General features: G+C 35.6%; 1 long non-coding RNA gene across 1 annotated transcript in view; it reads right to left on the bottom strand.

Moving 5' to 3' along the window:
• LOC139135738 (uncharacterized) overlaps positions 1-15,751 on the bottom strand; it is a 429,492-nt gene extending 413,741 nt beyond the window's left edge. Inside the window, exon 1 of the long non-coding RNA XR_011553026.1 lies at positions 15,730-15,751. This is a non-coding gene — a long non-coding RNA (uncharacterized lncRNA). The remainder of the gene's footprint in view (positions 1-15,729) is intronic.
• Between the last annotated feature and the right edge of the window lie 5,432 nt (positions 15,752-21,183).

The raw sequence follows: 21,183 nt of genomic DNA, 5'->3' as shown, positions 1-21,183 counted from the left end.
GTAACAATTAAACAAATATTAACGCATGTTTGAAAGTATAATTTAAATCCTTATATTGCATATCTTTAAATCTTCTGCACGGATGCCATATCTTACTCGCCACAGCAATTACGATTGAACAATATATTTTCACCATTTTTCGACACATGCTATATTTTATTTTGACCATGGCATCTTCTTGATCAATTTTGACGATCTTGAGAGGAGTGTTAGTCAGTTTGTCGAACTACGAGACAAAAACATTCTTGTTTACGTTGTCAGCGAACGCGCCCGTCGTTGTGCTCGTATATTTCTCACTTGCTTTACCATTTTTCGGGGCAAATTGTTCTCTCCTATATAAAATATCCGTAAACAATTAGTTTTTTCTTTTATGATTGTAGGTTAAAAAGTGCTCCAAGTAGAAAGTTAACGTGCATTATATTTCCTTGAGCGAGAGTAAAGCCAGGTTTAAGTCAGCTAGGCTCAGCCTTGTCTATTACTTTTTTCATTCTCCTCTCTCCTATAATAAACGTTAATGGTCAGAGCGAGAGGAAAGCCATAATTGATTGGCAAGGGATAGGTGGGTAATTTTTTGCGCTTTCTCTCGCTCGAGTCAATACATTAACGTTCGTGTCTTCGTATAACCGGTTGTTCCGATCATGATAATGAAAAATTACAAAACACAATTTTAACGAAAATTTTGTGGGCAAGACACTTGGCCCCCGGAACATGGACATGGAATTTGAAATGAACAAAGCAACGACGGTCGCTTTTCCTGGTAGTGCAGTGCGTGACGAGAATGATGCTAGGACGTGCCTAAATTCGTAAACTTCGGCTTTTTTCTTTTACTCAATGAAACACTCGATGTTGTCTTAAGTAGCTTTACGGTCAAGATGTCCGGCAGTACTCGGTGATGCTGAAAACACACTATCAGCTGCAGTACACATCCGCTCTTTATACCCGAGCGTTGATACCGTCATGCACCCGAGGCTACTTTGGCTTTGATGATAATTTGAAAATTTGTAAGTTACCTGAAAAGTACGACTTATGTATGTACGTTACTATAAACGCTTACAATGCCAGGGTGATTAAATTCTTCGTTTTGCGTCCACTCAGGGTTCCGATAGATAGACTAGTAAGCGATTCAAATCACAACAAAATCACTATGTCGTCTGTTGACAGCTTTCTCATGCACACTGCTCATTCCTGTAACTATATACTTGTAGATGACACAGTGTTACTTCATAACATGATTCAATGGTTTTAATCTGGTTGCTGTAAGAAAGTATTTTTCGCAATGTTAAAGTCATGACTGAGTAATGCGATAGAATATCATCAAACATTGAAAATAATGCAATAAAAAATTGTACTGTATTACCCGAAAAACTCCGAAAACATACGGGTCCGTTGACGCAATACAAAAAAAAATTACTTAGTCTTCTTCCCTAAATTAACAATCAGGCACATATAGAGCGTATCGTAGCTAATTCGGTGTACATGTGGTCAAGTGTCATTAAATTAGATATTTAGACGTCTGAATGGATGGAGAGATATATTTCGTTTCTGTCAAAAATGAAGTCGATTATTAATTGAAAACAAATGCTTGCTTGAAACATAACAATATATAGGATGTTTATCGAAGACCAAAATCATTTTCAACTAATAACCAACAACTCACTTGTAAATATTCTGTTTAGACACTCATCTGTTATTGTTAAAGTGATATCTTGAATGCATGACTCCCAACAAGATCTTACATCCAATGTAATTTTATTGGTATGCTGTCACCTGTTTGTTAGCATCGAAATATATTCACTGCATTTCCTACAGAAAAATCATGAACATATTTCTAACATCAAAACAATGAATTAAGAATAATGGAAATATACAACCTCACCTAGCAATGGTTTTCCACTACGATGCGCTCAGACAACTGCAACGGGAGGTTTTGCACAGTGAACACGCAGCTTTCCCTCCTTATGTCATTATTAAATACTTACGTTTCATGAACAAACGAACTGGAATTATTGACCTAAGATAATTTGATGCCCTCCCAACAAAAACAACACCTAAATCAACCGTAAACATCATACTCCTTTATAGATAAGTGATTTTATATAATATATACATATATATATACAATTATATATATATATATATATATATATATATATATATATTGATATATATATATATATTGACCATACTTTGACCATTCGACTCCTGAGTTCGATATATATATATATATATATATATATATATATATATATATATATATATATATATATATATATATATATATATATATATATATATATATATATATATATATATATATATATATATATATATATATATATATATACTCAAAATGTATACAATGTGCCCTCCCGGTTATCACCAAAATGGCTTTACGGCAACCTCGGAACCTGGGCACAGAGAATACGGTCACACATTGTCGAAGATTGAAATATGTACTCAACAGAGTGCTCGAACGGCAATACGTACTATGAGCGAAGCATACTGCCAACAGTGAACGCCCCTTATCACGCATATATATATATATATATATATATATATATATATATATATATATATATATATATATATATATATATATATATATATATATATATATATATATATATATATATATATATATATATATATATATATATATATATATATATATATATATATATATACTCAAAATGTATACAATGTGCCCTCCCGGTTATCACCAAAATGGCTTTACGGCAACCTCGGAACCTGGGCACAGAGAATACGGTCACACATTGTCGAAGATTGAAATATGTACTCAACAGAGTGCTCGAACGGCAATACGTACTATGAGCGAAGCATACTGCCAACAGTGAACGCCCCTTATCACGCAAGACGCTGCCCAACAATCTCAGAGTGCTCTAACTGCTAAGCACTGAGCGAAATATACACAAAATGTTAATGTAATCATCACACACACACACACACACACACACAAATATATATATATATATATATATATATATATATATATATATATATATATATATATTCTTAGCAGAAAAAAACTGGGCTTTAGGCAATGAAATGGTATCGCCTGAATAGACTCAGACTTAATATGTATCAGAAAACAAATCCCCTTGTTCAATGTAGTGATGGCCGGATTACTCTGCATTCTTGCCCTATCAGCTGATTATTGCGGTAGGATTTCCGCCATCATTGGTAGGTCGTACTCTAGTGGAACAAAAGAACCGATGAAATTTATCTTCAGCCAGAGACGTTGACTAAGGAATGTTAGAATTGACATGATTGTATTCATTGTCAAACAGCATTTCAGTAGAACTCTGAACTTGTGTGATTCAAATCATTTTTAAATCTTCCAAGTGAACTGTAATATTTGAAAAGTTCACCATCTACAGGGCAGGTTTTAGCATATCTGTAATATCCCATGGTATTGCATTTTTGTTTATAACACAGAAACAACAAAAATAAAAGACATATCGACAACCAGTTGTAGAACCAGGTGGACACATGGCAGGTCACGAAGAAGTTGACAACTGTGGACTTCGCAGCAGACAAGTTTATCCATTCGCCAGTGTGAATGAAGACCAGCTCATTGAGATCACGGCGTTTAAAGTCCTTGCAGTTGTTATGTTTGTGACAATGGCTTCCTTTCTTTACTACTCTTGCAATGCATAGAGGGACTTATAGAGGAAGTGTCCCTTCCCCAGCATGCTCAGTCAATTTTTGTACTCCAATCAAGAGAGCTGTTTTGAATTAATTTTAGCGTTTAACGACAAACCTAATAATATTGTAATTCTTAAAAATGTCATTGAATTGCATCGAGCTTGTACACCATGTATTCTCTGTATGACTTCAAATCATATATTCTGCTTCTTCTCTATTATTTCCCGTTTTGAGTCAGTATTTTTTTCAATAAATTCTCACTGCGACGAAATTAAAGATCCATTAGCTGTAACTTTGGTCATTTTTTTATTAGCTCCTCTATCAGTGACGCGGAGCTTATCAAATAGGTTGATTTTCCGTCATCGTCCGTCGTCCGTCGTTGTACGTCGTCATCCGTCGTCGTCCGTTGTCCGTCAACAATTGCCTTCTCCTCTGAAACCGCAAGTCCAATTGCTTTGAAATTTTATATGCAGTTCACTTGGGGTGACCTCACTTAAGTTTGTTCAAATCGTGGTGAAATTTGCATATTTGTATTTTTGGAGCATTTTTTGCTGTTTTTGGTAAAAAAATCTTCTCTGAAACCGCTTGTCTGATTGCTTTGTAATTTGATATGCAGTTTACTTAGGGCGACTTCAGAGAGATTTGTGCAAATTGTGGTGAAATTTGCATATTTGTATTTTTAAGACAATTTTTGTCATTTTTGGTAAAAAAATCTTTAAAAATCCTCTTCTTCAAAACTACCAGTCAGATAGCTTTGATATTTGGTACATATGTCCCTGGATATGATCTATTGTAGATTTCTTCAAATTGTGCAGAAATATGCAAATTTGCATTTTTAAGGCAATTTTTGCCATTTTTAGTAAAAAAAATGTATTTCTCAAAAAGTACTGGTCTGATAGTTTTGAAATTTGGTATACAGGTTTCTATAGATGCACTAAGTAATATATATTGAATTTCTGATGAAATCTGAAATTTTGTATTTTAGGGGCAATTTTTGCCATTTTTGGTCAAAAAATGTGTATTTAAAAAACTACTCCTCTGATAGCTTTGAAATTTGGTATAGAGGTTCCTACACATGAACTAAATGATATTTATTGAAATTATGATCGAATCTGCACTGAATTTTGAATTTTTGGGGCAATTTTTGCCATTTTTAGTAAAAAAATTTATTTCTCAAAAGTACTGGTCTGATAGCTCTGAAATTTGGTATACTGGTTTTTACAGATGAGCTACGTAATATATATTTTAATTTCTCATGAAATCTGTAGTTTTGTATTTTGGGGCAATTTTAGCCATTTTTGGTCAATAAATGTCTATTTCCGAAACTACTCATCTGATAGCTTTGCAATTTGGTATACAGGTTTCTCTAAATGAACTACATGATATTTATTGACATTATGATGAAATCTGGAATTTTGAATTTTTGGGGCAATTTTTTCCATTTTTAGTCAAAAAATGTGTTTCTCAAAATTTACTGGTCTAACAGCTTTGAAATTTGGTATACAGGTTTCCATAGATGAACTAAATTTGATCTTTTGAAATTATGATAAAATCTGCAATTTTTATTTTTGAGGGCAATTGTTGCCATTGTTGGTCAGAAAATGTTGTTCTCTAAAAACTACTCATCAGATAGCTTTGGTTGACATGTTCTTAGGGATGATCCGCTGTGATATATTCAAAGTATGATGAAATCTTCAATATTGTATTTTTGCAGCTATTTTTGCCACTTTTTTCTGACCACTGCATTAAGCTATCAAAGATTTCCACCTCCTTCATCAACATGTGTCAAACATAGTTATTCTCTACATAAACACAGCGGAGCTATATCGGCCGCTAGGTCGCTTGTCTGTGTCTGTGTCTGTTTTATGTATGCGAGCATGTATGTCCACTCTGTTTTCTCAGAAACAATAGCACTTATTAGTTTGAAATGTGTACTTGTGTAATTGTGTACTTGTACTTTGGGTTAAGGATGGAATCACCAAGATCTCAATATGATAGCTCCAAAAATATGCAAATGAGCTAAATAAATGCAGAAATAATAAAAAATACCTAACATTGTCCTTTGAACATTTTGTGAAAATAGTCCTACTTGGTTGTAGGCGATGTAAGTTTGTTTGACCACATTATTAATATGCTAATAAGCAAAATAATTGTAAATATTGATCAAAAACTGTTGTCCCCAAAACTATTTTATAAGAGGGCTTAGAAATGGTGTGAAGCACCACAATACGACTGCACCAGCAGGAGGTGATTACAAAAACCTGCAGTAATAGACAATATCCAGGCGATCTTAAAGTCGTCCTAGCTATAATCACTGATTTTAATGAAAACTAAATCTTTTGAAAACCAAAAATACCAATAGCCTGATACATGCCTGGGCCAAGCCTGAAAAATACGTCTTGCAGCTTTGGGAGAGAATATACCAGCAAAATACTGCCATTCTTGAAAAACATCAGTATACTCTGCTGTCCTGGGTTACCCTCCCACTTCCTTTGCATGTTCACTCAGCTAAGTAGATTAGCTATTGTTATCGTCTGTGTCATGCAAATATAGCTGCTGTCAACGACTTTCATATCTCAGATGACATCACAAACTCGCAAGATTTGCAAGATGGCTGAGAATTACATTTGCAGCCTGCATGATCAACTCACATGCTTGTATACTGCCTGTAAATCACTACTCTTTTTATTAGCTCCACTGTCAGAGACGCGGAGCTTATCAAATAGGTTGATTTTCTGTCGTCGTCCGTCGTCGTCCGTCGTCGTCCGTCGTCATCCGTCAACAATTGCCTTCTCCTCTGAAACCGCAAGTCCAATTGCTTTGAACTTTTATATGCAGTTCACTTGGGGTGACCTCACTAAAGTTTGTTCAAATCGTGGTGAAATTTGCATATTTGTATTTTGGGGGCATTTTTTGCTGTTTTTGGTAAAAAAATCTTCTCTGAAACCGCTTGTCTGATTGCTTTGTAATTTGATATGCAGTTTACTTAGGGCGACTTCAGAGAGATTTGTTCAAATTGTGGTGAAATTTGCCTATTTGTATTTTTAAGGCAATTTTTGTCATTTTTGGTAAAAAAATCTTTAAAAATCCTCTTCTTCAAAACTACCAGTCAGATAGCTTTGATATTTGGTACATATGTCCCTGGATATGATCTATTGTAGATTTCTTCAAATTGTGCAGAAATATGCAAATTTGCATTTTTAAGGCAATTTTTGCCATTTTTAGTAAAAAAATGTATTTCTCAAAAAGTACTGGTCTGATAGTTTGGTTGATAGTTTGAAATTTGGTATACAGGTTTCTATGGATGCACTAAGTAATATATATTGAATTTCTGATGAAATCTGAAATTTTGTATTTTAGGGGCAATTTTTGTCATTTTTGGTCAAAAAATGTGTATTTAAAAAACTACTCCTCTGATAGCTTTGAAATTTGGTATAGAGTTTTTACAATTGGTATAGAGGTTCCTTCACATGAACTAAATGATATTTATTGAAATTATGATCGAATCTGCACTGAATTTTGAATTTTTGGGGCAATTTTTGCCATTTTTAGTCAAAAAATGTATTTCTCAAAAGTACTGGTCTGATAGCTTTTAAATTTAGTAGACTGGTTTTTACAGATGAGCTACGTAATATATATTTAATTTCTCATGAAATCTGTAGTTTTGTATTTTGGGGGCAATTTTAGCCATTTTTGGTCAATAAATGTGTATTTCCGAAACTACTCATCTGATAGCTTTGCAATTTGGTATACAGGTTTCTCTAAATGAACTACATGATATTTATTGACATTATGATGAAATCTGGAATTTTCAATTTTTGGGGCAATTTTTTGCATTTTTAGTCAAAAAATGTGTTTCTCAAAATTTACTGGTCTAACAGCTTTGAAATTTGGTATACAGGTTTCCATAGATGAACTAAATTTGAAATTATGATAAAATCTGCAATTTTTATTTTTGAGGGCAATTGTTGCCATTGTTGGTCAGAAAATGTTGTTCTCTAGAAACTACTCATCAGATAGCTTTGGTTGACATATTCTTAGGGATGATCCACTGTGATATATTCAAAGTATGATGAAATCTTCAATATTGTATTTTTGCAGCTATTTTTGCCACTTTTTTCTGACCACTGCATTAAGCTATCAAAGATTTCCACCTCCTTCATCAACATGTGTCAAACATAGTTATTCTCTATAAAACACAGCGGAGCTATATCGGCCGCTAGGTCGCTTGTCTGTGTCTGTGTCTGTTTTATGTATGCGAGCATGTATGTCCACTCTGTTTTCTCAGAAACAATAGCACTTATTAGTTTGAAATGTGTACTTGTGTAATTGTGTACTTGTACTTTGGGTTAAGGATGGAATCACCAAGATCTCAATATGATAGCTCCAAAAATATGCAAATGAGCTAAATAAATGCAGAAATAATAAAAAATACCTAACATTGTCCTTTGAAATTTTGTGAAAATAGTCCTACTTGGTTGTAGGCGATGTAAGTTTGTTTGACCACATTATTAATATGCTAATAAGCAAAATAATTGTAAATATTGATCAAAAACTGTTGTCCCCAAAAATATTTTATAAGAGGGCTTAGAAATGGTGTGAAGCACCACAATACGACTGCACCAGCAGGAGGTGAACTACAAAAACCTGCAGTAATAGACAATATCCAGGCGATCTTAAAGTCGTCCTAGCTATAATCACTGATTTTAATGAAAACTAAATCTTTTGAAAACCAAAAATACCAATAGCCTGATACATGCCTGGGCCAAGCCTGAAAAATACGTCTTGCAGCTTTGGGAGAGAATATACCAGCAAAATACTGCCATTCTTGAAAAACATCAGTATACTCTGCTGTCCTGGGTTACCCTCCCACTTCCTTTGCATGTTCACTCAGCTAAGTAGATTAGCTATTGTTATCGTCTGTGTCATGCAAATATAGCTGCTGTCAACGACTTTCATATCTCAGATGACATCACAAACTCACAAGATTTGCAAGATGGCTGAGAATTACATTTGCAGCCTGCATGATCAACTCACATGCTTGTATACTGCCTGTAAATCACTACTCTTTTTATTAGCTCCACTGTCAGCGACGTTGAGCTTATCAAATAGGTTGATTTTCTGTCGTCGTCCGTCGTCCGTCTGTCGTCATCCGTCATCCGTTGCCATTTTTGGTCAAAAAATGTATTTCTCGAAAAGTACTGGTCTGATAGTTTTGAAATTTGGTATTCAGGTTTCTACAGATTAGCTAAGTAATATATATTGATTTTTTGATGCAATCTGTAATTTTGTATTTTTGGGGCAATTTTTGCCATTTTTGGTCAAAAAATGTGTATTTCAAAAACTACTCATCTGATAGCTTGGAAATTTGGTATACAGGTTTCTATAGATGAACTAAATGATATTTAGTCCCCACGGACACCGTCCGAGGGGACTTGAAGGTTTGGTCATGTCCGTGCATGCGTGCGTGCATGTGTGCATGCGTGCGTCCGTCCGTCCGTTCACGCAGATATCTCAGACATGCCCTGGTCAATTTCTTTCAAACTTTGCACAAGAATAGTACCCTATCTCATACAGATACACGTCGATTTGTTTCACAATGCGATCAAATTTTGCCGTGTCAGAGGACTTTTTAGTTTATACCACCATAGACTCCCATGTATAAGGCTGTTCTCCATAGACTCCCATGTATAAGGCCAAGAAAAATAAAAATTTAGTTTCTCATCGCATTCATATTGCAAAAAGGATGCAGTGACACAGTTTTTAGTCCCCACAGATAAAGTTAAGGGGCTTATAGATTGGGTCATGTCCGTCCATTAGTCCATCCGTGTGTCCATCCGTTCATGCAGATATCTCAGACACTTTGACAAAATGTCACGAGACCTTGGTGACCTTTGACCTCAAATATACATATTTGTCCATAACTCAGTAACCACATATATGGTATGATGGGACACCTTATGACGCCACATATTGTACCTCATTAATTATGCACATATCTAATTTTGAGCGAGCCAATACTTTATTACAAGTGGGGACTATGTCATCGTCAATGACTTGCTATTGAAATTATGATGAAATCTGCAATTTTTATTTTTGGGGGCAATTGTTGCCATTTCTGGTCAGAAAATTTTATTCTTAAAAAACTACTCATCAGATAGCTTTGGTTGACATGTTCTTAGGGATGATCCGATGTGATATATTCAAAGTATGATGAAATCTTCAATTGTGTTTTTTGCAGCTATTTTAGCCACTTTTTTCTGGCCACTGCATTGAGCTATCAAAGATTTCCACCTTCTTCATCAACATGTGTCAAAAATAGTTATTCTCTACATAAACACAACGGAGCTATATCGGCCGCTAGGTCGCTTGTTTTGTTTGTTCTGCTTATCATCTGCAGTTTCTGGTTTGAATCCCTGAACCAATGAGAAATTTCTGATATTTGGCTCATAAATATACCCTATATGAGTATAATCTGCATTCATTTGTTACTGTTTAAATTTTGTATTCAGGTCCGGACTAGAATACATTCATCAACAATAACAATGGTCATTTCACATATATAGGCTATGATGGCAAGCAAGACACCGCGCATTGGTCATGATGATCGGATTATAGTAAAATTCTGTAGTTGATACATTGAAACAGAGTAGTGAAAAATAGTCAAAAGTTACACCTAATGTCCCTTTAAAGATCACGGTACATAATATTACTGTACATGTCGGCGAGCATAACCAAGTGGCTATGGCTGCTAAGGCTTGGGCCCGACCAACACGCGTTCGCTGCAGCACAGTGACAGAAAGGTCCACTACTGCCCAGAAAAAAACAAGGTGTCAAAGCTTTCCATCACCCGATTTCGTATATCAAGTGAAATTCACGAACTCTGAGCATGTCCGATGATAAAATTTGTCTAAGGTTGCACAAACAATCAATCGACAGGTCTCTCTTTCCTAAAATCATACTTTATCCAAGGCTAATAATACCGGCGAAAAATCGTCCTGAAATCGACTGTGCACCCCATACACCGCCGTCCTTTTGAATAAACTTCAATGCGTGCTCCCAGTAAGAGAAGGGCAAATGAAAGAAAGTATGTAATCTGCAAAGGACCGTACGCGCATGCGAGGTTTTTGCTATAGCTGCACCTAGACCGTGCAATTACTAGTAAAAAACATATCTGAGAGTTCCCGTCAAGAGAAAACAGTATAGTTAAAACAAAACTATCGGCTGATCCAACTCATCGACGGTAGCACAATCCTTGTGCGTTGTGTGTATGTACCTGTCGATGATAAAATGCTACTTTGGAAAAAATGCAAATTCAACAGCTTTATTGACAGTTGTTGTTTTTAAGTGCGTTATTTATCATGCACTGCATGCAAACGCAGTTCTTGAAATTTCCATCGGGGTTTTCCTCAAATTGTATTTATCAACCAATCGTAGGAAAGCGCCAAAAATGAATGCGTACCTGTAGGAATATCCCTTTTGGATGTTATCTAATACTTTTTATTGATCAACGTCAGCAGGGTTTACGATATTGCCACCACATGAAATAACAACCTGAGAAAACTCGTCCGAAAAGGGAAAATTATGCAAAAGCAAAAGACGCACCTTCAAGTCTTGTGTTATCCACGGAGTAATTTGCTTGGGTCATAAAATGTTAAAAATATTATTCTGTACTTGCAAAAAAATATTAGAGTCTTTATTCAGACGAACAGCATAGCATCACTCTTATGTTTTGTATGCGAAATTTCTACTGAAGTTTTATTAGCAGTTATTTTTCTTAAAAAAATAGAGGACACACATTAATTGCTCGCCAAAATCATTTGCATGATAATGATACTTTGGGAAATTCCCAGTGGAGAACAGTGCACTCAAGGCCCGCGAAAATTGAAAATATAAACAGAATACAGATTAAATACTGAGCACGTCTCCTGTGTTTGTCGAACGCGACGGTCATTTACAAGGTGACTGGTATAGTAAAAAGGTAAGACAAGAGAAAATAGTCACTTTTCCATAATTTCAATGAGATCGTTACGAATTTCAGTCTAAACAGTATAAAAATAGCATCTGCATTTACAACTGGTTTTGAACGGGGCAACCAAGGGTTCTTAAGAATGAGTTTTGAGAATACATTTCGGTTGAAGGCAGCCATGCTCTTAGCATGAAACAGATAAAGGAATTACGCTTCAAACTGTTGTCTCATAATATTTGTTGTTCTGGAACGAGATCGAGCAGTTTCTTATGTATTCATCTCACACGATGTGAAATTGTCCGAGTCATTACAATGTAACACCTTCGCTTAAACCTTTTGAGCGCAAAAGTCAATTGTTGTCGCCTACAGCAAAATATACACCAGTCAATTTTTTTCTAATTTTTGCTAAAATTTTGCTAAAAATCTGAAGCCAATAAATTGTGATGTTTATTTGGTCCAAAATTGTCCAAAAATTGCAGAAAAATTCACAAATTGTTAAATGTTGCACTACAATTTCGATGGGAAAAACTTCAACATTCGAAGGGTTAAACGGGAAGTTACAGGACCGTGGGCTCACAAAAGGGTTATTACTGATGACACAGCCATTTGCATACACTGGGCGGGAGTTTTGAATTCTTATAGCATTGCTTTGACCGTCTGATAAATTGAATAATTATGATGGGGACTTTTGTGACATATGCAAAGAGGGGTCAAATGGTCATACAGGGAACACATTTTGAAACATACGCGTTCTCCGACAAAATAGGGAACATTTTTTTCAGAATATTTTCAACTCAAGTTCAGTCGCTATATATTTACAGACATCATATGCAAAAATTTATGACAAAGAACGCCTGAAACATGGAAAAATTGTGTGATTTTGGGACAAAACATGGCACGTCTGATCAGTAGCGTGGGTTTTTAACATTTGCATAGATTTACTATAATCCGGCTTTTATAGTGGAAGTTCCTGTTTAAAGGTGAAATTGCAAGCAGAAAAGGTTTCCCACCATAGGTTCATTGATAGTCTTTTACTGGTGGCTTACCTCCGGATTTGCTCTGCACTGTCGCAGTGCCTTCAGTTTCGGAGACACTATGCTGCAACGAAAACAACGTTGAGCTTTTCTGTTCATCAACTGAAGGTCTCACGATGTCTTAAAGATACGACGCAGGACTGTAAGGTGAATCTTGATCTCCCTCTGCCAGAAAGCAAGCCAGTCACCAGTGTGCCTCAAATATGCATCGTGGCAGAGAATCAAAAAAGATCTTGTGCAGTCTAGGTATTTTTGTCGATGTTGTTGCAGAAACAGCAGGCCTTCAACATGTCGATTTGTATACTGTGTTGAACTAATAATTATTTTGTTAAAATAGCAACAAAAGTAAAGAAAGTCTCAGGCGTTTTGTGTGTTGTCGTGTCTTTGCCATCTCTTTTCATGGACTTGACCACGTCACGAAATACATAAATTGCATCTTGAAACTCCCTGTCTTGCATGATATTGTCTTTTGGTAGTATGGGAGACCTGTGATGTGGCGATGAATTGATATTCGCAAACAAGATAAGGAGGATTTGCCATAGAATTCACAGTCTTGTTTTTGAGCTGACGCATAGAATTCGTGAAGTAGCTCAGCGAGTTGATCGATCGGGAGTTCCTCAAAATTCAATGAGTAGTTTTTGTATCAAGCCATTCTAAAGCAAAAGAAACTAGAAAGCATTTGCAAGCAAAAGCGAAGTTCCAGAGACCAGAGCAGCGGAAGAAACAAGAGAATGTGCGACAAAGATAGGTGCAGAATGAAAGAGTGCTTTGGATTTTAATATTCAGGGCTGATAGCAGTACAACACCATAATACAACTAAAAGCAAGGCAGTCCGGGAAATTACAGTACACAGGTTACAAATGCCTACATGTACGGTAAAAACGCAACAGATACATACGGGGGCGACAACGCACGGAAATGTTTATCAGACGACATTCTCGCGAGCCAGAGCAATAATTTTCGCTCCGCTGACCTACGCAAAAATCAATCGCTTGACGGGTAGCGCTGAGTTGTTGCCGTAAAGAGGCGTGTCATTTACAACGATGATCAGACGAGAGGAAACATCGGACCTAGGCCGTTGAAATTGAGCCACATGCATTTTCATTTGATTAAAAGCACAGACTAAAACAATTTTCATTGCTATGTCGCTGTTTTCACAAGATACTGACCATTTGATCTTGGAAAGTTGAGTTGCTTTTACGTGCAGCCAACGCATGCCGGTGCATGACAGACAGTACGTTCACTATGAATGCCTAGCTCTGCATGGCAGGGCTGTGTGTTACCGGCGTTAAACGGCTCCCCACCACAGCCCCGCAGACTGATATAGGAAAAACCGCTGGTGGCTCCTCAGAAATACGGCGGGCAGTTTCTCCGCCAAAACTGCCGATTTTTGAGTCCAAATTTTGCATTGATCATCGTTTTCGAGCACACCCACCTCGCCTAGGTACACGATGTTCCCAGCCGCGCTTGTAAACTTAGGGAAAGGCTACTTTTCTCTCTCTGTGCGAGCAAATCGAGCGATACGCCGCCATGTTGTCTCATGAGCATTCGGGCGAAACAGTATAGCGCCACGTACGGCGGGTATTTAGAGAAAAATAAAATCAAAAAGCAACAAAAAACAAAGCGAAAGAAAGCTAGAATTATTAATAACTGAACGCAATATGATAGTTGAGCAATGCCAAATAAAAAATAAATAAATAAGCATACAAGAAATGCCCGTAAAACCCGTCCGAGCTGAGCGATGACGTCATAAGCGTGTCGCAATGCATTCTGGGTAATTAAGGTAAAATTTGTGTATAGCATGTTCTATGGTAGTAAAACCGGAAATAGAGAAAGAAAGAAAGAAAGAAAGAAAGAAAGTAAGAAAGAAAGAAAGAAAGAAAGAAAGAAAGAAGGAAAGTGAGCAAAAACTAACAGTTGCAGAGCTGGTCACTGGAACTAATAATAAAAATCAACAAAAATCACCTTAAATTGAACATTTGTGTTTCGTTTTGGTTTTGTTTTTTTCCTGGTGAATATGGTGTGCCAGTTAACTACTTGTGATGAACAGCCGATTTATATGAATATGAATGTAAACATCGGCAGTCAAAATGATAATATACACTGTCGCCTCGCAATGACCAGCTGTATTTTCCACTCGTTTTCGTCAGCGATGATTCGAAAAAAATAAAGAAATTTACCTCTCCATACTCGTACGCCCCATTTGGTTTGTTGCAATGTATTCTTTTTATTTCTGGCATTTTCCAGCGTACTGAGTTCTGTTTCACCTACATCAACGAAGCGAGTCATGTTGCAAACAACGTAGTACTGAGTACTACATCGTATCGAAGGGGAGCTGAGCGCGAGCCAGACGGAGCAGACGACAAGTGCACCCGGGAGGACACAAAAAAAATGATAAATCGAACAGAAAGGCATTTTTATCGATATTGTATACCATTATCAAGATTTATCGTTAGTATGTATTGCATGTTTACCCCATAATTCCCGTCCTTTTTAAATACCCATGCCTTTATTAGTTTAAAAACAAAAACCTTGTATTGTTATGCTCGCTAGGAGCCATAATGCTGGACAATGGTATACATTATCAGTAATAATCAGGGGATATGACGTCACAAAATTTACTGGTATTGACAAAGCTACAATATAATTAAGCAATAATGCACCCCCTCCCGGCTCATAATGGACGAAAGCAAACTTTGCACGACATAATGTACGAGGCGAAGCCGAGTACATTATGGAGTGCAAAGTTTGCTTGAGTCCATTATGGGCTGGGAAGGGGTGCATTATTGCTATTATTTTATAGTTTTGGCAATGCCAGTGAATTTGTAGTTGTAGAAAACGAATAAAAAAGGGAAATTTTAACTGAGTTTGAAGCCAGTGAGCGTCGTCCAGCATGATCGGCCCTGACTCTGTACACATTACATGCACTCCACACTCATGCACAGTGCACTGCGCTGAACACGCACGTTCAGCACAAAAAATGACCAGCACTTTCACGGTTCATTTTGAATTGAAAAACGATGTATTTTCGAGGGAAATGAAAAGTAACTGCATCCCTACCGTCTATATCAAACTTGAAACATCACCTTTAAATATCATGCCATTCAAAAAATCGACACGGTGAAATGCCCGAGATGAAGAAAACGGAATGTTCATGCATCGACATCAGTATGATCAGCGAGCTGCATGCCATGGTATCAGCTGATCAATACGATCATTATTATGTTGCTAGTAGTACAGCATTCATTGCAAACGATATCAACAGAGTTCAACAATGTTATTCAAATGTTTATATTTCAATAATAACTGTGTCTATAAATTTAATTTTCGATGGCTCCTTGAGAAGAGCTATTTTATTTCGGCGAACGACAGAACTTGACGTAAACGGGTGCTTGAAAGGTACAGTTGACAAACATACTAAAGGGTTTCGGTACCGTCGCGATATCGAGAACAAGGCAAGGTAAAATCACAGACATGGAGAAAAAAACGATGAATGAAAGTTGTCTCCGATTACAGTCAGTGCATCAGAATTAGGTGGCCGAGATGTTAGATCAACGGAGAGTCCACGGTCGTCATGATTGTTGGTAGTAGCTGACCTTGGACCGAGACTTTGAATGGCTCCGTAGTAATTTCCGTAGACACTTCCGGTCAAGGTTGATGACAGCAAGCTGCCGTTGTTGGTCCGTTTACGGCTGGTTCGAGTAGCCTTTCACGCTTGCATCGTTTACATGGCCACTGACATACATAATATGCCATGTGTCAAACCCAGTATCGTCTAGGAGTTAGCAAACGTACTGAGCTCTGTTTCACCTATACGGCAACGAAGCGAACCATGTTGTAAACAAACGTAGTAGTACAACCAGCGTATCGGACGGGGACTGCATGCTGAGCGCCAGCCAGCCAGACGGCAAGTGCGTGCGTGAGGACTCAAAAAATTTAATAAATCATACAGTTAGACATTATAATATATTATCAATATTGTGAACCATTGTCAAGATTTATAGTTTTGTGTTTTACATGGTTTATCCGATATTTCCCCTCCTTTTAAATGCGCAGTCCTATTTTTGTTTTCAAAAAAAAAACTTGCACGCTGTGGGTCCGCAGTGCTGAATAATGGAATACATTATCAGTAATAATGTATGGATATGACGTCACAAAATTCACTGGTATTGACAAAGCTATAATATAATTAAAAATAAACGTGAAGAAGATTAATCTTCTACAATATCTCAGTAAGTACTTTTGCCAATTGGTATTATGATCTATACGATTTTTTTTAATAAGAACGTTATTCGTACACATACAGGGATCCCACAAACAGTGCTAATTTGATTAATGAAACTATACACATTGTTGATAAGGTGATGACCATAGAAATCTTCAGAATGGCAATAAGCAAGTTTACTCTGATGAGAGAAATTATGATACAGTCTTAGCAATAGATAGATAGATAGATAGATAGATAGATAGATAGATAGATAGATAGATAGATAGATAGATAGATAGATAGATAGATAGATAGATAGATAGATAGATAGATAGATAGATAGATAGATAGATAGATAGGTAGGTAGGTAGGTAGGTAGATAGATAGATAGATAGATAGATAGATAGATAGATAGATAGATAGATAGATAGATAGATAGATAGATAGATAGATAGATAGATAGATAGATAGATAGATAGATAGATAGATAGATAGATAGATAGATAGATAGATAGATAGATAGATAGATAGATAGATAGATTGATAGATAGATAGATAGATTGATAGATAGATAGATAGATAGATAGATAGATAGATAGATAGATAGATAGATAGATTGATTGATTGATTGATAGATTGATAGATTGATAGATAGATAGATAGATAGATAGATAGATAGATAGATAGATAGATAGATAGATAGATAGATAGATAGATAGATAGATAGATAGATAGATAGATAGATTGATAGATAGATAGATAGATAGATTGATTGATTGATTGATTGATAGATTGATAGATTGATTGATAGATAGATATTATCGACATTTAAGTATGCTACCATTCTATATAGGAGAGCGCCCTCTTTTGTCCAGAAGATGTACATGTTCCTTTTAGACTACCTAACCTGATGAGCGTGAGTAATAGGACAAAATGGCAAAAAATCATACTAGTGACCTTATAATATTTCTTTCAGAAGTTTTTATGAATCAAAACAACCAAAATTATATTTTTGCACTGAAAAATCGACGGTTATTTTTATTTTGAAAGATCAGTAGAGAATAATTAACACTGTTTGAATAAGAAAAAAATGTCATTCCTAAAAGGAGATAAAGTCAGTGTCAACAAATTTATGAAAGAATTTCGAAATAAAACTAGAGCTGCGAAACTTGAGTACAAAAGTAAAATTGAAAAGAAATTTACAGGTGGTAATGTCAGGGAAGCGTGGCAAGGATTAAATGTAATGATGGGAAGAAAGCAACAGCAGCAAGGTATGCAATGTAATGATCCAATTATGTTTGCCAATGAATTGAATAATTTTTAAGCACGTTTTGATGTTTCAGATTTTAGACAGCATTGTGATGAAATTTGCCATAATCTAATCCTGTCCCCTGTTAAGGTCGAAATTGATGAAGTTGTCAAAGTTCTCTTACAGGTTAATCCTCACAAAGCCCCTGGACCTATAGGGGAAAGGTTTTAAAGGAATGTGCATATCAGTTAGGGCCGATGGTTACCCGTCTTTTTCAATTCTTTCTGGATATCCATACTGTTCCTCGTATTTGGAAGACATCAACTATTATACCATTGCCTAAAAAAACGGGTGCTAAATTGTTAAACGACTTTGGGCCAGTAGCTCTGACCTCTGTTATATGTAAATACATGGAAAGGATTATATGTAACAGGTTCACTACGTCTCAGTCCGATCATATGGACCCGCTGCAATTTGCATTTATAAAGCTAAGAGAGGAGTACAAAAAGTCTTTTATACCTTCAGCTGTGGCAGTTTTAAACTCGGAATTTTATAAGTACTTTATTGTTTTTCCCAAGATTGTATATATATATATATATATATATATATATATATATATATATATATATATATATATATATATATATATATATATATATATATATATATATATATATATATATATATATATATGTGTGTGTGTGTGTGTTTTTATTGTAAGTCAGGAGCTTTGTGGTGCCTAAAGAAAATTTTCCATTTGTGGATGTGCGTGTTTCATTAATGGACAATAAAGTAATTTGAATTGAATTGAATTACATTGTAGCTCTGACATAATATCAGTAAGCTAGAGGATCAAATCTCAGGTCTAACAAAATTCACCTTTTTCGTCATTTTTTGCTGTTTAGTAAGAAACTTTGCGTGGTGACCCCAACTTTTTGTTGTTTCTAAATGATTTGAATTGAATTGAATTTGAATTGAATTTATTTCACCAGATGAAAATATATATATACATGTCAAGTAAGTAAATTTATCAAAAATCTGGTGAGGTCACGGAAATAGTTCGATCGGAACTAGTCTAGTCCGTGACCCAGACAACTTAGTATACATATACACAAGTATGTAACTGCGAAAGACATATAAATAAATGTACAAGACTTGCACTAATCTATAACTGTACAATATATCATTGAAAAATGATATTTACATTAAATATAACTGAAAAGTAATAATTATACAAGAAAATCATGCAAAAACTGTTCAATTGGTGAGAAGGTGAGTTTTTAAGATAGTTTTGAATGTATATCTGTTTGTTGTATTTTTTATGTAGTTAGGTAGAGAATTCCAGTGGCTGGTGGCTGCATATTTTACATCGTGTTTACTTTGTGAAAGGTTGACTTTGGGTAAAGGAAAGTTGTCTTGAGTAGCGAATCGGGTTGGGTAGTCATGCGGTATGGTCTGTAAATAACGACTTTTATGTTGAGCAAATCGGTTATTTAGTAAATCAAAGGTAAAAAGACAAGTGTGGAGTTTACAGAGTTTGTGGACGTCTAAAATACCAAGTTTCTTAAATAAAGGACCAGTATGAGCGTTAAAATCGGAAAAAGTGATGAGACGTGTAATTTTCTTCTGTAACAAAAGTATTGGCTCCAGAAAAGTCGAGAAAGTGTTACCCCAGATTTCGATACAATAAGTTATGTGTGGAAGAATGAGCGAGTTGTATAACAGTAAGAGAATAGATTTAGGCACATAATGTCGGAGATGTGAAATGATTCCTATTTCGGGGGCAATAGCTTTAACGACTTTTTGGATGTGTAATTTCCAATTAATGTTTTGATCAAGTGTAACCCCCAGATAAGTTGCCAATGACACATTCTCAATTTGATGGTTTTCAATGTATAAATTACCTGCTAAATTCACCGTTTTACGCTGGGTTTTAATAATCATGTAGTTTGTTTTCTCGACATTGATTGTAAGTTTATTTGCTTGACACCAGTCACAAACTTTTTGGAAATCTGAGTTTATTTGCACGAGATTAATGTCATTGGCTTTGATGTACTTGAATAAATTAGTGTCATCTGCAAAAAGTCGAAACTGGAAAGAATTTGAGGAATTTGCAATGTCATTAATATACAATAAAAATAAAATCGGGCCAAGAATCGATCCTTGTGGGACACCACACTGTATCTGGTTGTATGATGATGAAACATTGTTGATGCTGACGGATTGCTGCCGATTTATTAAGTAATTATTAAACCATTGTAAAGCAATGCCTCTGATACCATAATGTTCTAGTTTACGGATCAGGATATCGTGATTTATGGTATCAAACGCTTTCTTAAAGTCAATAAAATATCAAAAGTTAGGAACCCGTTATCTAAATTGTCATGTATGTCGGAAACCAGGTCTGAAAGGGCCAATTTTGTATTATAATTTTTTCGAAAACCAAATTGTGTATCCAAAAGAATATGTTTTGTTTCGAGATATCTAATGAATTGCTTGTTTACGATGGATTCAATAATTTTGCTAAATGTTGGTAAAATTGAAATTGGTCTATAATTGCTTACATCTTCAGCAGCTCCTTTTTTATAAAGTGGGATTATTTTAGCTATTTTCAATGAAAATTCCTTGGCTCAATGAACAGTTGATAGTGTGGCTAAAAGGGCGAGAAATAATATTTGCAGCATGTAAAATTAGTTTGGCGTGAATATTGTCATGGCCAACAGCTTTTCGGGGGTCAAGAAGTCTAATTTCGTTGAGAACATCCTGTTCAGAAATTGGGTGGAAAAAGAAAGAATTTGGATAGTTACCACTTAAATACTGTGCAAAGTTAGTGACAGGTGTGATATTAGAAGCGAGACTTGGATCAATATTTGTGAAAAACTCATTAAACTCATTCGCAATATCACTACTTTCTGTCAGAATACTATTGTTAGGGGCTTTGGAAATTATTTTTCGGGGGCACAATCTATTTGTAGTTTTGTTCAAAATCTCATTGATCACCTGCCATGTTTTATTTGTGTTACCATAGGCAAACATAAATTTATTCATATAATATGAT

The sequence above is a fragment of the Ptychodera flava genome, chromosome 1 (assembly GCF_041260155.1).
Source record: "Ptychodera flava strain L36383 chromosome 1, AS_Pfla_20210202, whole genome shotgun sequence".
NCBI classification, from domain to species: Eukaryota; Metazoa; Hemichordata; class Enteropneusta; family Ptychoderidae; genus Ptychodera; species Ptychodera flava.
This window is presented reverse-complemented; position numbering and strand designations above follow the sequence as displayed.